Source organism: Erinaceus europaeus, chromosome 6, assembly GCF_950295315.1.
Source record: "Erinaceus europaeus chromosome 6, mEriEur2.1, whole genome shotgun sequence".
In the NCBI taxonomy this organism is placed as follows: domain Eukaryota; kingdom Metazoa; phylum Chordata; class Mammalia; order Eulipotyphla; family Erinaceidae; genus Erinaceus; species Erinaceus europaeus.
This window is the reverse complement of record NC_080167.1, coordinates 53727792-53750228: the sequence shown is the minus strand read 5'-3', so window position 1 is coordinate 53750228 and position 22437 is coordinate 53727792.

The window sequence follows — 22437 nt, the reverse complement described above, 5'->3', positions numbered from 1 at the left end:
CCAGTGGTCTATATACTTTACTTATCTGTTCAAAGAACCAGATTTCGGTTTCATTAATATTTTGGATTGTGTTTCTGGTTTCTATTTCATTCATTTCTGTTCTGATTTTGACCATTTCCTTCCTCCTGTTGACTTTTGTGTCTCTGCTGCTCCTTTTCTAGTTGGTTCAAGTGTGCTGTTAGATAGCTTACTTGAGATCTTTGCTGTTTGTTAAGTGTGAGCTTGTATTGCTATAAACTTCCCTTTTAGCACAGCTTTTGCTGTGTCTCACAGGGCCTGGTAGTTGGTCTTTTCATTTTCCTTATCCAAGTAATTTTTAATTTCTCTTTTGATTTCTTCAGTGATGCAAGTTAAGTTATTCAGAAGTATATTGTTTTCTCTCCATATTTTGGGTTTATTTCTTTTTTTCTTGTTGTGGTTCATTTCTGACCTCACAGCCTCATGATGACAAAATATACCTTTTATACTTTCAGTTGTCACATATGTATTAAGGCTGTCTTTATGTCCCAACATCTAGTCAGCCCTTCAGAATGTTTCATGTACACTTAAAAGGGATATATATTCTTTTATTTTGGGATGAAATGTTCTGAATTTATCTGTTAAGTTTATCTTATCTATGACTTCATTTAAAACCTCCAATTCCTTATTGATTTTTCTCTCTGATGATCTGTCTCTTGCTGTGAGAGGTGTCTTAAAGTCTCCTATTATTAATATTATTGTGTTGCTGTTGATGTCTTTCCTGAAGTCAGAAGTACTTGTTTTAAATATTTGGGTGCACTCAGATTGGGAGCATATGTATTGATGTTGGTTATATCTTCCTGTTGCATTGATCCTTTGACCATTATTAGGCCCATCTCTGTTTCTTATCACCTTCTTTACCAGAAAATCTATTTTACCTATTTTATTCTGATAACAGAATAGCTGTTTTTTTTTTTCCTGTGTTATTGTCTTGGAATTCCAAATGACAGGTTGAACAAGGAATTCCTTTTTTATATTTATTTTGGATGTGTATTTCCTGGAGACATAGAATCCTTTGATTGATGAATGAAGCCATTCACATTTAGGGTGATTATTAATAAATGTGGTTTACTTCTGATTTCTGTTTTGAGGTAGTTTCATATTTTTGTTGACTATTTTCCTGTTTGCTTCTGTTTGTTATTCTGTGTGCATAGTTTTCCATGATAGTTTTTTTTAATACTTATTTATTTATTTATTTATTCCCTTTTGTTGCCCTTGTTTTATTGTTGTAGTTAATGATGTTGTTGTTGTTGGATAGGGAGAAATGGATAGAGAGAGAAATGGAGAGAAGAGGGGAAGACAGAAAGGGGGAGAAAAAGATAGACACCTGTAGACCTGCTACACTGCTTGTGAAGTGACTCCCCTGCAGGTGGGGAGCCAAGGGCTTGAACCGGGATCCTTACTCTGGTCCTTGAGCTTTGCGCCACCTGCACTTAACCTACTGTGCTACCGCCCGACTCCTCTCGATAGTTTTGCCTACTCTATGTATTTCCTATTTGTCTCTGCTTTGATTCTTTTGTGGCTACCAGGATTATTGTGTCTAGCTTACAATATCTACAACAGTCTTTTTTAGATTGGCCTTGCTTGATTCACCTACATTTGATTCTATCACTCTCTCCATTTCCCCCTCCCCTTCCCGGTGTGTATGTTTTACTCTGTTCTGTGCTGTTGTTTCTATTTTACTACTGACCATGTCATTAAACATTGAAACTCCTTTGCTTCCTCTTTCCATGTGGGACCCTCAGTAATTCTTGCAAGACAGAACTGGTAGTCTTTGCCTTCTTTCTAATTGGAGTTTTTTTTTGTTTTGTTTTTTGCTACTAAATTGTATGAATTCTAAATGTGTTTTCATAATAACTCCTCATAAAAAATATGGTTTGCAAATATATTTTCACATTCTGTTGGTTGATTCTTTATTTTATTCATCATATCTTTATTTGTTCATTTCTGCTGTGCAGACAGTTTAGTTTGTTATAGTCTCTCTCACTTGTTTATTTTTTAGCTTGTTGCTCATGGTTTATGTATTATAATCATATAAAGGTTCTTCTCTGTGTGGTCCAGGAAGTGGTGCAATGATAAAGCTTTGGACTCTCAAGCATGAGGTCCTGAGTTCTATCCCTGGCAGCAAATGTGCCAGAGTGATGTCTGGTTCTTTCTCTCTCCTCCTATATTTCTCATTAATAATAAATAAAATCTTTAAAAAAAAAAGGTTCTTCTCTCCTTTGTTTTCCTTTAGGAGTTTTATGGTTTCTAATCTGAAAAACAGTTTTAATAAAATATTCTATCATTGAGAATAGGATTTATCTGTAGGATTATTTACATCTTTCCCAGAAAGTTATATTATTGACAGTGATCATAACATTCATTTATTGAATGTCTACTTAAGTTCTAGGCATTCTACTTACTGCTATTATCTTCTTATCCCCTTAATAGATTTGTCATGTTAGTGATATTATTATCTCCATTTTAATAGTTGGGAAAGTGAGTATTAAGATTGGGGTGGGGGCAGTCAGTGATGTACTACCTGGTTGAGTACATACACTAACATGCTCAAGGACCTGGGCTAGGTTCAAGCCCCTGCTCCCCATCTGCATGAGGGACGCTTCAGGAGTAATTAAACAGGTCTGAGGAGTCTTTATTTCTCTCTCCTTCTCTGTCTCCCCCACCTCTCTCAACTTTCCCCTGTCATATCAAAAGAAAAGAGAGGGGAACACGAGGAGGGAAGGAATAATGACTGCTAGGAGCAGTGGATTTGAAATGCTGACACCAAGCCTCAGTGATAACTCTGGTGGAAATTAAAAAAAAATTAATACATAGCTTACTTGAGACTGTGTAGTTAATGTTGGGTCATAATGAGTTTGAATTCAAAGCGGTTTAACTTCCAAAGACAGGAGTTCTTATTTATAGTCTCACCAGTAAGGGGGAAAAGATCTTTTTTTCCTAGTCCAGGCCTCAAGGCCGTCATAAAATACTGGTTAAGTGCACATGGCATGAAGCGCAAGGACCGCCCCCAGCTCCCTACCTGCAGGGGAGCCCTTCACAGGCGGTGAAGCCAGTCTACATGTGTCTATCTTTCTCTCTCCCTCTCTGTCTTCCCCTCCTCTCTCCATTTCTCTCTGTCCTGTCTTACAACGACAACATCATCAACATCAACAATAAAAAAGAGCAACAAAAGCGAAAATAAATAAATAAAATAAAATAAGTTTCTGGGACTGAATGGACTTATGTATAAAATGCAGCCCATAAATTGAGGATATGCTTGATTCCACTGTTCCTGGAGGCCACTTTTCCCATTTTGTTGCCCTTATTGTTGTTGTTATTGTTGCCATTGCTGTTGTTGTTGTTGGATAGGACAGAGGAAAATCGAGAGAGGAGGGGAAAACAGAGGGAGAGAGAACTATAGAGACCTCCAAACCTGCATCATCACCCCCTACAGGTGGGAAGCCAGGGTTTGAACTGGGACCTTCACACCATGTGCACATAACTCACTACACTACCACCCAGCCTCCATTCTTAGATTTTTTTTTACTGTTGCTTTTTAGCAAACAAAATAATACCACACCAAGACATTTAAAACTTGATTGTTTTTGTAGAAACATAGATTTTGACATTCTGAGTATTCATGAAAAATCAGAATCTCTGTCTTCCAATATTCGCTTTTTAACTGATAATAACTGAGTAGGTGAGAACCAAGGAGGTGGTCAACCTCTAATCCATTAAATGAACTTAATTGTTTTAGATGGTGACCCAGATTCCTGTACACATTTAAATTTTTACCCCCAAATTATCTGATTCTTAATGTCTATTCAGTTTGCAATTCAGAAATTCTGCATCTATACTAAATCTATACTGCATTTATCTTTCTAATGAACTAACTTCACTATTTCCTAAACGTGACCTCAGAGTATACTAACTGAGGATTTCTTTGGAAGTTTACATTATAAAACTGTCACACTAGACATAAAATCCATAATAAATTTCTTTTGGAGGAAATATGAGAAATGCAATGTGCCACTTCTGCCAAGCATATTTAAGAGAAAATCACACAAGAGATCCTTATTGTCTTAACAGTCACATTAAATTTAAGTGGGAAGACGGTGGAAGACAGTACAGTGACACACGTGTTTTCATAAGAATATTTTTCATTTCCACATGAGCTGTGGATGAATGGCATGCAGACTTTGAGTGGTGGAATTGGTTGTTTGTTTCTTAACTGATACTTTAATTAAGAAGAGCTTCTCTCATTGGCTATAAAAAGGCTATTAGTGATTATGTGAATTGAAAATGTAATAGGATTTGTTTCTCTATGAAATATTTCAGCATTCTGGACAACTTTTAACACTAATTGGAATGCAGTGTTCTTTCTTGTAAGCTGGAAACTAACTTCTGTAGTCATACTGTGTGTGTGTGTGTGTGTGTGTGTGTGTGTGTGTATGTTTGAGTAACAAGAGATAAATTAAGGAAAAATAAACCTTCATCAGGCCAAAGCACATGACACAGTGGTCTTCTTTCCACTGCACATATAAACAAGCAGCTTGTTTTAATAATCAAATGCATTTCCTAAGGGTCTTGTTAAATTGCTGAATGTAAATTGCAATTGGAGTTGACTATTAAAGATCTTGGTAGAGTAGGTTAAACATCTGTTCAATTTATTAAAATTTTATTTGTACTTCAGCTGTAACTGGGGCAATTAAGCCAATCAGAGCAAGCAAATCAAATCTAATTTACACTCTAATGGACTAAAAATGAATGAATAAACACTGCACTACTAGATCCAAATGATTAGACATGTCTCCAAGGGTAGTTGTTTTCCTATTTCAGTGTGCCCAATCATCATGTCTATACTGTAATTAACCACTGAAGAATGATGCAAACAAATTTTAACATCTTTTATATTTTTTTAAATTCAAGGCTTTAATAAGTCTGGACCATTTTTAGACAAGTTTACTTAGAAAATCATTGCTTATAACTTGTTCACAGTATATATGAATGTTAGACTGGAAGTGGAACTTCCAGACACTAATTTTGTTATATAAAGTTTACGATGTACTTTTTGCTCATATACATGGGCTGTAATAAGGGAGACCAATAATGGATTTAATATGGTGAGTTCAGGCTTTATTGATCTTTGTCAGGGCCCTTAGATTATAGAAATGACAACTTGACAGTGTAGAAATGGAACACATAGCACAGTCTGTAGGTGAGCAAGCTCACATCCGTCTTGTTAGAGCTCAGGCAAGATGCCAATGAACCATACAGAGGGTAGTGGCAAGCAGCTTGGATGTTGCGAAGTGGCTACAGCATTTTGGGTGGAAATCCAGGCTGACTAACATCCCTGTTGTGAAAGTTGCTGTGATTTTAGTTCAACAAATACCACTGGATAGGAGGAGCTTGACTGAACATTGATTAAACATTTACCATGTAGTAACATACTGGCATTAATTTTTTTCTACAGGCTCATGCTGTTTAGAGAGCAAATATGCCCTCTATTTGGAAGAGTGACAATCAAGACAGTAATTTTTTTCCCCTAGCTTGGCACAAGTATCCATTTCAACACTCTCCAACTTCAGAAATCTCACTGGGGACATTTGCATTATTTAATTGGGGACCTGAGGATTTGACAGAGACCATTAGTCCATCCTTTTGCTTCCAGTGTTGGTTGAAAACAAGTTCAGCAAAGTCTATTTCCTTAAAGGAAAGGCTGCTGTCCAAGTGCCTTGGGTCACATGTCTTGAAATACTCAGAGTCAAGGAAAGAGCTCCTAATATACTTGTCTCTTAGAAATGCCCTTTGCTGTACCCTTGTCCTACTGTGCTTACCGCTTTGTTCTGTCAATTGATGTTTGTATTTGCTTCTACCATGGTGGCAATAATTTATCTGAGATTGTCTCAATGTCCTGTGATGGATCCTCTGCCTTCAGAGACTATATTATATTCTGTGGGTAAATTCCTCCTCCTTCCCTTCCTTTATTGCTTTTCTCCTTTCCTTCTTCACTTCCTTCCACCTTTTCTCCACTATTGTTGAGTTGCTAGTGTGTGTTAAATTCTAGGTAGACCCTAAGAGTACAATTGTAAGCAAGAAAAATATGCACCCTGGCTTGTAGAAGCTAGTCAGGGAGAATGGACACTGAACAAATATTCACATAATGAATGTGGAGATGAAACTTTGACATCCATCCATCAGTAAAGGGAGGAGGAGGGTAAGGAACAAAGAAAACATTGAATATAATACAACAGCTTGCCTCGTGAGGTTAGCAAAGATTATCTGATAATATATCTGTTCAGTTGAGCTATAGATGGTTGAATTGGAGTTAAATAGAAGAGAGGAAGAAAAGAGGACTCTAGACAGAGAAAACAGGCAGAAACACCTACTTTGGAAACGGACAGAAGAGTATGGTGCTTACACTGAGAGGAAGCCAAGCCTGAGAAAAGTCTTTGCCAGTAGCACGAGCTGAACCTTCCCAGGGGTTTCAGGAGGGGCTGGATTTTTCTAGAGCCTGTAAACTGGACTAATGAGAGTTGCCCTTATCTTAAAACCACAACGGACTGTTGAGGCAGAAGTTAAAATGTTTCCCAGTGTGCAGAGAATGAATGAATCCAAGCAGAGCAAGAGCGGTGACGCCTTTTGGAAGAACGGTTCTGGGAGTCATTGCAAGATGCTAACCTCTGTTAGGCGGGTGGTGGTAGGAATGAAGAGAAGTGGACTTGGATTTGGGAACTATATGTACTGGCATCCAGGTGGTCTTTGCTTCAGGTACTTGATGTTTACCTTTTATTTTTTCAGTCTCTCTCTTTTTTTTCCTTTAAGAACGTTATGATTGGAGGTAGCAATGGTTCACAGTGCATTAAGTTCTATGGATATAATTTCACACCTCTTCCTAATGTGTATTACCACACAGTGCTCACCATTAACATCCCAGTAGCCCCCCACCAAAGGCATCTCTGCCTTTCCCCTCTCCTTACTCTGACTTCAGTTCTTTGCAGTCCAAGTCATAAAGGCTGTTTCCCTGGATTTTGTCCTCTTGCTCTATTCCCTTATGTCTCACATGGAGATGAATTGACCCCACTACCTGTCCATTTTTCACCTATTCACAATGCATGATAAGTATATTCAGTTCTTCTAATTACACTTTTCCAAGCTTTGTCTATTTCTTTGACGTCATCTTCTCTACATGTTGGAAATCAAGTTAACTTGAAGAAGTAATAAAAGCCTGGAACCAACCCTTTAAGCTCTGATGCTCCTTTTTAGTTAGAATGATCCTTTTTACTTTCCTGGTCTTGGTGGAACAGTTCTGGGACCCTGAGAGTCAGAGGCTGAGAGGTCAGACTGCGTACTTGACATACATGTTCGGACTGTGGCCGAAGCATCTCTTGGGGGCTGCTGAAGAAATCTGGCGATTATACACCATAATTGAGTCTCATGATGTTTCCCCAGCAAATGGGACCACTTTGTAAAAATCCAAAGCATCTTCTCACCAGGAAAGGGGCCATGTGCAGAGGAGGAGGTGTAAATGGAGAGGAGCCACCAGCCCTTTCGGTAAGCAACATGATCTAACAGCTCCACTCCACTGCCTGGCGTTTGTGCTGGAAAATTTTAAATAGTCAAGAGAAACTGAATCCTGTCCCATTAGCATAGCAACAAGTATATTCTCAGCATAATAAGCCTGGCACCAGGGTGGCACTCAGTTCCATTCTGCATGCCCTTCTGCCTCATCTTCTACTGCCAATGCCATTGTCGTCTTAATGGAAAGACAGCTTTTGAGAGAACCCCTGCTGACTTTTTGGCTGCCTGTTGGCAAGAGAGGAGACAAAGAGGACTGGGATGTGCATTTGTAAAGTTCCACTTGCTTGTCTCACTTAGGGACAGCTTTTTAGCCTCTCAAGCTCATTTCCCAGCCACTGTAATTAGGCTTTCTGGAGGTAGTCTTGCATCTGTCTTGACATCGCAGCAGCGTTTTGATAAGCTTGGACAGTTACCAGTTCATCCGTCTGGCAAGATGTTGCAGCAAACTCAAAAATTTCACTGTAGCTTGGTGGATGCCTTTCATTTCCAGAAGGGAAAATGAAAATGTTTGTATAAAAGTACTCAAAGGAGTCATTCAGGAACAGGCTTAGGAGGTCAGAACTTTTGTCTTCAAATCTAGCAACAAGTCTTCTCATATTAAATTATCTACTTATGGGGCCACGTGGTGGAGCACCTGGTTGAGCGCACATGTTACAGTGCACAAGGACCCAGGTTCAAGCCCCCAGTCCCCATCTTCAGGGGGAAAGCTTCACAAGTGGCAAAGCAGGGCTGTAGGTGTCTCTCTGTCTCTTTCCCTCTCTATCACTCCCTTCCATCTCAATTTCTGACTGTCTCTATCCAGCAAATAAATAAAGATAAAACAATTTTATAAAAAATAAATAAATTATCTACTTATGGGAGGATACATGAACAGCAGAGAGCTCTCTCATTCATGGGCAGTAAAGGAAAAATTAATCAGGGGTGAGGGTAATATAGAGAAATACATGAACAAAGGGAATAGAAGAAAGGCAAGAGGGATCCAAGGTCTAGATCCCAAGTTTTCACTATATTGCTTCTTGTGTTTATTTCACATAATAAAAGAAAGAACCATGGCATCACTCCAGCATATGCAATGCCAGGAGTCAAGGTCAAGACCTCATGAATGCAAGTCTTGCACTCTACCACCGGGTGCTGTGTTATTGCTTTTGACAGGAGAGTGCCTTTGACCACACTGATATTGTCACAAGAGGGGCCTGATCCAACTAAGCATCAGACCAAAAGGCTTTAGCATATACTCTGGTCTTCTACAGTGGGGGAATATTGGATTTAACAATATCAGAATTGTCGGCTGATCCTTTTCACTTAGGTGGAATAGGGTTGTTCTAGAGCACTTCCTGCAATGGTGGTGTTTTTATTTTTTTACTAGTGATTTAATATTGATTTACAAAATTGCAAGTACCAGGGATATAATTCCACACTGTTCCCACCACCAGAGTTCTGAGTACCCAATCCTTCTGTTGTAAGCTACAGTTATTTTTCCAAGGTGCAGATATAGGTTAATTATTGATTCTATCTGTCTGTCTGTATTTGTATGTATTTTCTCCCCTTCCCTTCTTAAAATCCCATCTCTTCTTCTTTTCCAAGTTACACATCACCCTATTACTATATCCAAATGTCCCTCTCTTTTCCCCCTTTTCTCTCTGTATCCGATGGAGATGGAGCTTAGAGCCCTCTGATCTTCTTCCCTCCCGTCACTTCTCCTCCACTGGGAGTATGGATCAAATTTATTTCTGTGGTGCAGAAGATGGGAGTTCTGGATTCTGTAATTGCTTCTCCAATAGACATGGGCATTGACAGGTCAATCTATACCACCAACTTGTTTCTGTCTTTACCTAGTGGGCTAGTGCTCTGGGGAAGTGAGAGTGTAGGTTGCATTGGTCAGTTCATCTGACGGAGGTGTTCTATTCCCTGTTGTCAAAACACATTAGATGTGACTAGTGCAACTGAGTAAGTGAACTGAGTTATATAAGTCTTAATTGATAAATTAAGTGTCTCTTAATGAATTTTAGTGCATGCATGTTGCTGGTGGCTGCCATATTGGACAGTGCAATGGAAGACTGAGGTCTCCCAGTGTAGGTACTGATGATATCATCTCCTCAGAAAGGAAAGTATTGCTACTTCCTCTCACTCCAAGATTTTTGGGGAGTTTCTTTGCCATCATTAACACAGACCTCTGAAATGGATCTCAGCATCTTTTTTTTTAAATAAGTAATTTAATAATGATTAGCAAGATTGTAAGATAACAGGGATATGATTTCAGACAATTCCCACCTCCAAAGTTCCACATCCCATCCCCTCCATTGGAAACTTTCCTATTCTCTATCCCTCTGGGAGTATGGACCAAAAATCTTTATGGGGAGCAGAAAGTCTGCTCCTATAAGTCCTGGAAAGTCTGGCTTCTATAATTGTTTCTCTGATGGACATGGGTGTTGACAGGTCAATCCATATCCCCCTCCTGTTTCTATAGTTCCCTACTAGGGTGGGGCTCTTGAGAGGTTCCAGGGACACATTGGTGAGGTCGTCTGCCCAGGAAAGTCAGGCTGGTGTGTCATGGTAGGCTCTGAAGGTTGGTAGTACCTGCTCTACTTGTCTTTCTCAGCAACATCCAGACCTCAGTTTCCTAAGCAGGAGAAAAAGACTGGACAATGCCTTAAGCCTTTGGACTAAAACCATGCATCTTACTTTTTAGACCTTTACACCAATGCTTTTTTTTTTCTCTTCAAAATCTAGTCATTGTGAATTGTTCTAGTATCACTGAAGGCAAAGAATCACTTCTGCTTTGACCCCACTTGCAGGACCAGAATAGTACTATAATTAGTTCAAAGTTTATTCAGTAGATTCAACAAATACTTTAAAATTTGAGTTTCATGTACTATGATTATTATTATGTGGTATGAGTTTCTGACCCTTGACAGAAAGAATATTTTTCCCTACTAGTTGCAATTCATGACTGTAATACCACTCTTTGATTTTAAGTAAAACCCTTCATTTGAACTATAGCAGATTTCATCAGAAAATTTATAGCCGATTTCTACTGCCACCATTGAGGTTTTTAGGGACAGGACAGTAGATGATGTAGAGCATTTTCTCTTTCTGATACTGTGCCTGTGAACATCAGTGTAAGGACCATGGAAGAAAAATTAGTAGGCAGGGAATAGAAGCAGAGACCCACTGTCTAGTGTTAAGAAAGCCTGTCACTCCAGCTTTTGCAAGAAGGGAAACACTCTAAATTTGCCTTATGTATAACAGAGATAGGAATATGGCTTACATAAGCTTCCAAACCCTTCGTTTCAAGGAATATGTATACACGTAGAAGGAGGGACTGGAAGCTTCTGTCTTGTGTATTTATCAGACTGGGTGAGTTCCAGGGCCACGTGTGTGTGTGTGTGTGTGTGTGTGTGTGTGTGTGTGTGTGTGTGTGTGTGTGTGTATGTGTTCATGCTTCTGCTCATTGTTCTCTTTGCCAAAAAAAAAAAAGTTGTAATGCAATTGCTGCTTCTTCAAGGCAGCTCCTTCAAGTGTGAAGCAGGTATTGTAGTCATCTAGCCCACCTTATTCATGTCAGGTAGCCTTGGCCTTTTAGGGTCAAGTCAGGTGGCTTAGTCCCCAAAGAGACCACAATTCCAGCAGCATTTGGCCCAGTGGTTCCACTGCAGCTGCTTTAGTAGAAATGCCAAGACAGGCTGCACCATAATTGCAAATAGAATCAACAGAAGAAATCTTGGTTGAAATGGCAGCTATATTTTTTAAAGAGAAGACTTCAATTGAAAATGCCAAAGGAGACAGTGAGCCAAAACATTTGTCTATGGAAATTTCTCTTCTCAATTTTCTTCAAATTTACAGCTGGGTGCTAAGTGAACCATTTCTTGAGAACACATGTCTTGGATAAACCAAGATGTTTATTTTCCTAAGTAGCAGATCAGATTGAACTCACAACAGATAGTTTAATTAGCACAGTTACTAATAGGCAGATTAATTCCAACTACAGTTAATGGAATAGGAGATATTGGAACTGAGCTCCTAGGAAGGCAGAGTCAACAGTAAAAGGTCCTTAGAGCAGTAAGGCAACTGCAGCAGATTTTTAGTTTTTATGGAACATTGGGGTGAGGAGGGTCAGATCAAGCACTTGTTTGCAAGTTATAAAGAATTGCTATTCATGAAGTCATTGTTCACGGCATTGTTCCATGCCTCTTTTATAAGGGCTTTAAGGTCCATGTTGCTGTTGGAATTTAGTGTCAGAAAACAGCATCTCCTAGTGAGCTTTATGACTTCTTAAATAAACTGGTTGTATTACACCTCTCATTCTGCAACCCTCTTGCCTGGATTCCTAAACTCAGAGCTGAATTCACCATTCTGTTCTATCATTGCATTGACAGCTATTCCCCCAACCTCAACCTGGTTGAAGGGAGACTCCAAAGATACTGACAGTTCATGGTAATTTCGACTTTTTCCTATCTCAATAATCTCAAACAATTTATATTGTTTCTTTTGAGTAAGTTTTTTATTATTATTTATTTCTAAAATGGAAGTATTGATAAGACCATAGGATAAGAGGGCTACAATTCCATATAATTTCCACCACCAGAATGCTATATCCAATCTCCTCCCTTGATAGCTTTCCTATTCTTTATGCCTCTGAGAGTATGAACCCAGGGTCATTATGGGGTGCAGAAAGTGGGAGGTCTGGCTTCTGTAATTCCCACTGAACATGAGTGTTGACAAGTCAATACTTACTCCTAGCCTGTCTCTCTCTTTCCCTAGTGGGGCAGGGCTCTGGGGAGGTGGGGCACCAGGACATATTGGTGGGGTCATCTGCCCAGGGAAGTCAGGTTGGCATCATGATAGTGTTTAGAACCTGGTGGCTGAAAAAGGATTAAGATATAATGCAGAACAAATTGTTGAATAATCATGAGCCTAAAGATAAGAATTGACTAAGTTCTAATTTGCTTATCTGGAAAGTGAGATCACGGTCTTTATTTTGTAGGCATTTTGCTATAGTGATGATTTATAGGAAAATCAAATGTTAATTATTGAATTTTAAATTATTCTTTTGATTCATAACTCACTATTAACCATCTAAAATAACATATGAAATCATGTGTGATGTTAATAAGATCATTCTAATGCAATTTCATTTAGAATAAGGTACTTATTTCAAGGTATGAATCAACATGGGTATCTTGGCTTTTTTCTTGTTAATAATTCTTTATTTTTAAACAAACCTTTTTATTTTTATGTATTTATTTTTTTACCAGAGCACTGACAAGCTCTGGCTTATGGTGGTTCAGGGGATTGAACCTGGGACCTTGAAGCTTCAGGCATGAGAGTCTCTTTGGATAACCATTATGCTATCTACCCCTGCCCTAATAGTTCTTTCTAAAGAGAAGTTTACACAGTGAAGTGTACAGACTAAAAGATATATAATTAACATTTATCTTTTTCTTTTCAGGTGTATGTTAATTTTATAAGAGAATGAGAGAGACAGAGAGACAAACAGATACCAAAGTACAGTTCTGTCAGTTGGTGCTGTTGGAACTCTAACCTGGGCCCTGAGATGGCAAATTCTGTGCTCTGCTATGCTGAGTTATCTCCCTGGCTTTGTCCAACTTTTTCTTATAAGGGTGGGAGTGATGACTTGTAAAATCCTTACATGATGGGACTGAAACTGAATGTTCTGATTTTCTTTACTGCTAACTAAAGGAACAAAACACTACAATGTTCCCCAAATATAAATTTCCCTTTTCTACCAGCTATCTGAAGCTTTAGAAGTTTGTTCATTTCACTTCCCTTTATTTTTACATATTTTGTTGTTTTTTTTTCTTCAAACAGTGAGCTTTGATCTATATTCTTATTAAATTTTTGGAATATGAATGCTACTATTTAGTTTCATCATTGACATTGTATTAAAACTTAGTTCGACTGAAGCTTAATTCCACATTTTGCAGTTATATTGTTAATCTTCAATTATTTCATGCCATGACTTAGAGGCTTTTTGTATGAACAGGTCTCTTGGTAAGCTGAAATGTATTTCATTAGATTTTTCTGGAAGAGTTCATTGTGAGTATAATTTCTGAGTCCTTTAATGATTAAAAATATCCTTTTGGGGGGTCAGGTAGTGCAACAGGTTAAGCACACGTGGCTTGAAGTGCAAGGACCCGTAGCAATGATCCTTGTTTGAACCCCCAGCTTCCCACCTGCAAGGGGTCTCTTCACAGGCGGTGAAGCAGGTCCTCAGGTGCCTTTCTCTCTCCGCCCCCATCATCCCTCCTCTCTTGATTTCTCTCTGTCCTATACAACAACAACAGCAATGACAACAATAGCAACAACAACAAGGGTAACAAGGTCAACAAAATGGGAAAAATGGCCTCCAGGAGCAGTGGATTTGTAGTGCACACACCGAGCCTCAGCAATAACCCTGAAGGCAATATATAATTTATATATCCTTGTTGCCTTCTCATATAACCACCAGTTGATTTGAACATAGAATTTTTGTAGTGAGACTGTGCTCAAATCTTTGTAGACTTTGTCCTGTGACTTTAGCCATGTTGCAGAGATGTTTGTGTTCCTCTAAGAACCTTCCTTTTCAGGTTCTTTTTTTTTCTGCCTGGATGGTCCAAATTATTTTTTGTCCTTGAAATTGAGATATTTCATCAAGATATGTCTGGATATATTTCTACTCTCATTAATTTTGGCTGTAATTCTTGACCCCTTTCACTTTTAATACGTAAAAATTCTAGTTGGGAAATGCTTTTATTATGAAATATTAAAAAACACAGAATGGAGACTATAGTCTTTAAAATGCATGCCCCTATAGAAGTTTTGATATCTTGCTACATAGGGCATAATCTGTAACATGCTAAGCTTTATAGCCATTATGGAAGTCTCTTGCAAAATTTCTTTTAAATTTAAATATAAACAATGTTCTGGTTTCATTATTATTATTTGATAGGACAGAAAGAAATTGAGGGGGAAGGGAAGATATAAAGGGAAAGAGACAGTCACCTGCAACTCTGCTTGACTGCTCATGGAGTTTCTGTCCTACAGATAGGGACCTGGGGCTTGAACTCTGGTCCTTGAGTTTGCTAATGTGGACTCAACTTGGTGCACCACTGCCTAACTCCTCAGTATTCTGATATTTGTATTTATTTCTTTTTTAAATTTTTTAATATTTTATTTATTTTCCCTTTTGTTGCCTTTTTATTGTTGTTGTAGCTATTATTGTCATTGATGTCACTGTTAGATAGGACAGAGAGAAATAGCGAGAAGAGGGGAAGACAGAGGGGGAGAGAAAAATAGACACCTGTAAACCTGTTTCACTGCCTGTGAAGTGAACCCCCTGCAGGAGGGGAGCTGGGGGATTATACCGGGATCCTTAGGCCGGTCCTTGCGCTTCGTGCCATGTGCATTTAAGCCGCTGTGCTACTGCCCAACTCCCTGTATTTATCTTTCTTATGAATTTGTCGATGATATACAGACAAGTTAAAAAATATTTTGTTTTGCATCTTTAAACTTTAAACACCAGGGGAAAATATTACATACATGTTTCAGAGTCTGAATTTTTAAGTTTACATTAAGTGTTTTGACACTTGAGACTTTTAACAGCTGGTAGATAGAACTCTCTTTTGTTCATTTTAATTTGTGTAACATTCCACTACATATATATGAGCACAATTAATTTATTCATTATTCAAATTTAACTTTTTATTATCTTTATTTATTTATAGGATAGAGACATCTAGAAATTAAGAGGAAGAGGGAGTTAGAGAGGAAGAAAGGTAGAGAGACACCTGCAGAATTACTTCACCACTTGTGAAGTTTTCCTCCTGTAGGTGGAGACTGGGGACTTGAACCCAGGTCCTTGCACATAGTAACTTGTGTGCTTAGCCAGGTATGCCACTGCTCAGCTCCCAATTTATTCATTTTGTGGTGATGAACAGTATGAGTTATTTCCCAGAATGTTCACAACTGCTATCAATAATGTAGTATCATTACTACATTTCTTCTGGTGTACAGGACTGAGACTTTCTCTGTATTTTGTAACAAGAAGTGAGTCACTTGTAAAAAGTATGGAAGCCTTCTATAGCAATAATAATAAGGAGCTGGTCCTGACAGTTTTTTCATGTGTGTTGCAAGCTGTTTAAATACTGAACCTATATGGACTCATTTTGCCTCTTGGATCGACTCTATCAAGTTGGCACAATTTCCTATGCACTTTTATTTGCGTCAGGTGTCACAGATTTAAATAACAAAGATGTGAACCTAGATAATCTTGTCCAATGCCTGCACATTTAGCCACTATCTTATACTGGACAAAAGTATTCCACTTCTTGACTTCCTTGATGAAGTCATCTCTTTTTCCCCTAGAAATTGGTTTTGTCTGAGTTTTTAAAAAAATCACAAAATGCTTTCCATTATAATTATGTTTATCATCTCTGCTAAAAAATGCATATATGTAAATTTTATGTTGTAATGTTTGTTAGACCTAATAATATTGTTTCTGGAATTTTAATTTAACATTTTATGTCCTCAGTCATTTTCTATATTTTTATTTTATTTTGTTGAGAGATATGGAGAGAAAAAGATACAGAGGCAGAGAAACCAGAGCACTGCTCAGCTCATAGAAGTGCTGGGTATTGAACCTGGGATGTTGGAACCTCGGGCATTGTTGGATAGTATGCCAGCTCCCCCTGGCTTCTGCTTAACCATATGCCTATATAGGGATAGATTTAATCCCATTCAAAGCTTTGGTCTATTTACATAAATCACTTTTACATTTACATAAAGCACCACACTCCCTCCAGGGCATTGGTGGTTTAGTGGTAGAATTCTCACCTGCTCCACCCCCTCTCCTTGTCACACCCTGATCCTCTCCTTGTCACACCCTAATCTTCCACCAGTCACTTTTCGCTCCACCCTCTCTATATCACATCCTGTTTCCACCCTACTTGGAGAGTATAAAAACAGCTGCTCTTCTGATTAAAGACACTTGGAAATTGCTTTCCGGCTCCGAGAGTTCCAGAGTGTATCTCCTGCGAAGTTAGTGTGGCACGAGTTCCTGATCCCTCTCCCACGCAGCAGCCTAGATCGGCTCCAGTTGAGTTCTCTCTGACCCAGAGAGCACTAGCTCAGGAAGAAGTACCTTCAGGCTATCCTGGCAGGGCATGAGAGTCTTTTTGCATAATTATTATGTTGTCTACCCAGATCTTATATGATTATTCTAATGTTGTCAATTCTGGGTTTCTTTCTATTCATTTTTCCCTCTTCATTATATGGCATAATGTCCTCTTTAGTGTTTGATAATCTTTAACTTCATGTAAACATTGAGAATCTTATTTTGTTGGGAAATGGTACTTTAGTATTTGTATAAATGTTTTTGCATATTGATATTGGATGTAATTAAGCCACTTAGAAACAGCTCCATCTTTTTGTGTCTTCCTTTGTAGGCTTTTTTTTTCCCAGTGATATCCAAGCAGCTAATTTACTCTAGGTTAGATTCTCCACTTTAGAGGAAATACCTTCCTAAGTAGCATATCTAGGCTTCCATGAACTTCCCCTATGATTTTCCAGTCTGCCTGACTGCAACCAGCACTGTGACTACCAGTCACCATCTCTTCTAACCTCTGCGGATACTTCCCCCCAACTACATGCAGGACTGTCTTTTCACAGACGCACTAACCAGTACTCTGTGGAATTCTCACCATGAGACCACATGCGCGTCTCCACCTGCCTTCTCTGTGCAGCTCTTTCTTCTGTGCTACTCTGTCCTGAAAACTTGAACTGCCTTGGACTTCCTGGATTTTCCACTGTCTTCTGAAATCACCTATCTTTTCTCCTTTCTTCCTTCTCACCTTCCTTTTTTCCTTCCTTCCCATTCTTCTTCCTTCTATGTGTTCTTATTTCATAGGTGAGTTCATTTCTCCTTTTACCATCTTAACTCAAAGCAGACGTTAACATTTTAAAAATTAGATTTTTTTGGTGTGTCTTGCTGAACTCTGTCAGTTCTTTATGTATTCTGATCACATGCTCCTTGTCAGAAGTGTGATACACAAGTGTTTTCTCCCCGTTTTTCTTCCCAAAATCTCCTAAATTCTAACAAAGCCCATATTATCATTTTTTTCTTTTATAGATGGCTTTTCAGATGTTACACCTGAAATTCCTTTGCTACACTGACATTTACAAATATCTTCTCTGAATTTTCTTCTGGAATGATTATATTTTTATGTCTAAAATTTTGTCAGTCTTGGGTAATTATTGTATAGAGTGCAGAGGTGTACTTTCTGCTTTTTTTGCAAATGAAAATCCAATTTTAAGTAAGTAAAAAAATCTTACAAGAGTTAAGTTTTTTTTCAGTAATCAATCCTGATTGTAAGAAGTTTCCAAGCAGCATAGTGCAATTTGAAGTTGTTCAGTCCCAGAATCTTAACCAGTCCTCTACACTGCAAGCAATAGATGAAAAGGTCTTGTAGGGTTTTTTTGTTTGTTTGTTTGCTTTGTTTTGTTTTTTGAGAAAGAAAATTAGACTACAACTACCTACTTCTTACTACATAAGTTATACTTCTTGCCATAACCATTTAAAATAAGACTTCCTCAAGGATGGGGGAGATAGGATAATAGTTATGCAAACAGACACTCATGCCTGAAACTCAGAGGTCTCAAGACCATAAACTAGATCTGAGCAGTGCTTTGAGGAATATATCTATATATTCCTTGCCTCATGATCAAGCTCTGTTGCCTTTTAACTTTAGTACCATTTTATTTTATTTTATTTTAAATTTATTTATTTATAAAATGGAAACACTGACAAGACCATAGGATAAGAGGGTATGATTCCCACCACCAGAGCTCCATATTCCATCCCTTCCCCTGATAGCTTTCTTATTCTTTAACCCAATGGGAGTATGGACCCAGGGTCACCATGGGATGCAGAAGGCGGAAGGTCTGGCTTCTGTAATTGCTTCTCCACTGAACATGGGTAGTACCTCTTTATATGTCCTATGGCCCCTCTTCAACTCGCCTAGTAATATGCCTCACTGGAGGAAGATGTATCCGTGGTTGGCACTGCCACTTAACGTGTTTCTCTCAAAATGTATGAGCCCTGTGAAATTGTCACTGGTTGGTAGACAAATGTGGAGAAAAGTTGAGAACCGATGAATCGATGAACAAATAAGAGTTCCTATCTCTGCTCAAGTTAGTCTTTTACTCTTCATCTTCACCCAAGTTGTGTCCCTCTTTCAAGGCCCCGGTAATTTTCTAATAGAAACCTCGACCACAGATGAAAAGTGAATGATTTGTATTTCCTGTTAGCTGTTGCCTCTGATGCTCTGGCATTTACCAGACCCTGGAAGAGTGAGAGGGACTCCCCCAAATGCTCCAGAATCCATGGCACTTACAGTCATAGCTTGTGTGACTGAAGGTGTTTAGGGGTTCAGGGACTCTGCCATAGGATCTCTTGGGTGGGTTGTTGTTTTTTATGCACAGAGCAGATAATAAGATGTATCCATTTGCAGATATTCCAAAAGGATTTTTTATATGAATCTGGGATACATAATATCCAGCAAATACATATTTTAAGTTTTTGTTTTAATAAAAATCTTGAAAAGAGGCTAGGAGAGCAAGATGCCTTCACTCAAATTTCTGTTAGTTTTGTTACCCACGATGCTAGGTAGCAAATCACAAGTTGCCATTTGTGAACAGTCTAAACCAGACTTTAACTTTCTTGTCGTTTTCCAGAAAGTGTTTTCAGGTTTTCAGTTAATAGTTCTCTCCATGTGATCAGAGCAGATTTGGAGTTTTGGCAAAGCTCTCACAAACACCATTGACAAGAGCCCTGTCAGTTCCTCAGCTGGCCTTATTAAGAGGTTTATTCCTGGCAGACTTGGGGACCGTGTCCCCACAGAAGTGCCAGGGGAAGAAGCATCACTGTAACACCTGTGCGGAGAGGAGTCATTCTGTATTGGGGAGAACTGACCAGCCATTTGTTTCCTCAACATTTCAATGTTTTTCATGCATAATCTCAACAAAGAATTGAGGAGAGAGCATGATTTTCAGGAATTTTAAACTTTAGTCAGGAAAAATGAGCACATTTACATGTTAGGCCAAGAGAGAGGGAGAAAGAGAGAGGAGGCCTCTCACTCACTTATCATCAAAGGCCTACTTAGGAGAGCGAAAGACAGGAAGAGGGAGAAGCCCCCCAAGATGGAGTGAGAAGCCACGCCCACAGGTCTAGCTTATAACACCTAGGCCCTGCCTTCACCTTTCCAAGCCACACCTGTTACCACTCTCATTTCCTAAGTAGTACCCTTGAGGTACTTCCTGTCCCTCAGCAATTCTATTTTAGAGACTGTTACTTGTCTTTCTACCGAGACCGGCAGCCCATTGTAGTGCAAGATGTAGCATGGGACGGGGCAATCTGTATTCTGTACTCCCAATGCCTTTGGAATGAGCTCTAAAGATAATAACCAGTGGCCCTGCAAGCCAAAGGAGTAACTGCTCTTGCAAAGACCTGGAGCAAGTAGTGTGTCCAGCAGACAGTCTGCTCTCCTACTGAAGCGCTGCTGCCTCTCTTCTGTTGTCTCCCATGCAGTCTCTTGCCTCGTTGCTAAATATCACAGATATTTATGCTTAAACAAATGTTGCCTCTGTCTTGGCGTGTCCTCTCCTCCTGGCAGGGAAGTTGGGGCGCCTAAGCGGTGGTCCTTTCCATGGCAACAGACTGTGATGTCAGAACTACCATGCCAACCGATTTGATTCCTGGGATGTCACTGCTGGGAGCAGGGCTTCAAAGAGGAGAAGGAGGAGGCAGAGCACTGGCTGAAGGTGTAGAAGAGAAGAAAGGACATCTTGGAAACCACTGGGGTGTGTTCTGTGCACCCTCTGAGGCCCCCAGCTGAGCAAGGGTGACAGCCCTTTATCGAAATGCGAGGGTTGAGGACACTGTCTTCCAGACAGTTTTTTTCAGTGGGAAGTGTCTTGAGAATGAGACAGTTTGCAAAAGGCCAGGTCCCTGTGGCTGGCCCTCTGCCACCAGCAGGTCTGTGATGTTTCACAGCTGTTCTCAAAGATGGGAGAAGCTCTAGAGATAGGAGCCTATCTCTCACTGAGAGACACAAAGGTGTTAGGACAGAGAAAGGGCAGACTCTGCTTTCCTGTCTTGGAAGGCAGGCATGGGGGAAGATACTCTTCAAAGCTCCTCTGCTCTCAAGGAAGGAGCATTTTGACAGGACCTTTCTGAGACCTAACATGGGATATGTGGAGGCAGGTGCTGTGGTTCCAGAGGATGTTAACCTCTCAGCAAAAACCACCCAGGGGAGGCAAGGGAGGCGGCCCCTTTGTTTTCCACTGACAAAACCCATCTGGCTGTACTCTGAAAGGGGTTCTGAAAATCTGTGCCTGGCCTTGGCTCCTCTGTCAGGTAACAGCAATACCTGTGGCCAGCCACAGATGACACAGATGAAGTTTTTTTTCTTTTAATGCACACCCTGGTGATACAGTATGAATAAATTTGGACTGCATATGGCTTCTTATGTAAAGGAAAATTTCTTCTCCTTTTAGTAACACATTGTCGGCTGCCTGAGCTTGGCACCTTCTGCCATATGCTTCTCCCAAGGAGTGGCTGTGATTCAAGAACTCGCCCTAGTCATGTAGATCAGATGAGCCAGATGAAGAAAACGAACTGGGTGAACCCACCTTCCTGGGAGCCCTGCAGTTTGATATTAAAAAGAAAGATAGATATTTGCCAGAGGCCACTTCAGAAGATTTGTCCACAGCCTCCTCTCAGGAGTAGCATTAAAGCTTATGCACATATACTTAAGTTTTTTTTTTAATTTTTATTTACGAAAAAGAAACACTGACAAAAACCATAGGATAAGAGGGGTACAACTCCACACAATTCCCACCACCAGAACTCCGTATCCCCTCCCCTGCCCTGCTGGCTTTTCTTAATTTTTTTTACACCAGAACACTGCTCAGCTCTGGCTTCTGGTGGTGTGGGGGATTGAACCTGGGTCCTTGGAGCCTCTGGCATGAGAATCTGTTTGCATAACCATTATGCTGTCTCTCCCACCCTCTGGTAGCTTTCCTATTTTTTATCCCTTTTTTATTTCCTATTTTTGCATCCCATTATGGGTGCAGAAGATGGGAGGTCTGGCTTCTGTAATTGCTTCCCCACCAAACGTGGCCATTGGCAGGTCGATCCATACCCCCAGCCTGTCTCTCTTTTTCCCTAGTGGGGCAGGGCTCTGGGGAAGTGGGGCTCCAGGGAGCACTGCTCAGCTCTGGTTTTCAGAGTGGTACTGCAAATTGAACCTGGGACTTCAGAGCCTCAGGCATGAAAGTCTTTTACATAATCATTATGCTACCTCCTCAACCCTATGCACATATTTTGAATTGTTCTGGGACTGATGGCTCAGCTCCACTGAAATACGGGTTGCTGGACACCAGAGCATCTCTTAAGAATACAAATAATGGTATCCAAGGCTCAGTCAAATGCAGTTTATTTTATGAAAATAAATAGGAGTTAACATAGTAGAAATGACAAAACTGCTTGAAATTGAGCCTTCCAGGCCTTTGGAGATATCTGATCTCTTGGCCTCATATTTTAAACAGGGAGATCAAGACCAGAGAGGGTGACCAATTCTCCTCTGGTGTCTGAGCTAGATGGACAGAGACCTTGTTGCAACTGGGGATTTCTGAGTTGATCACCATTTAGCACTTCTCAACTTTGAGAGGGAACAGAAAACCCTGGAGGGGTTGTTAATTTCCCAACAAGATCCTAGATCAATGTTTCACTTTTTTTTTTTTTTAATGAGAGAGATGGGGGAGTGGGGAGACCAGAGCACTGCTCAGCTCTGACTTAAG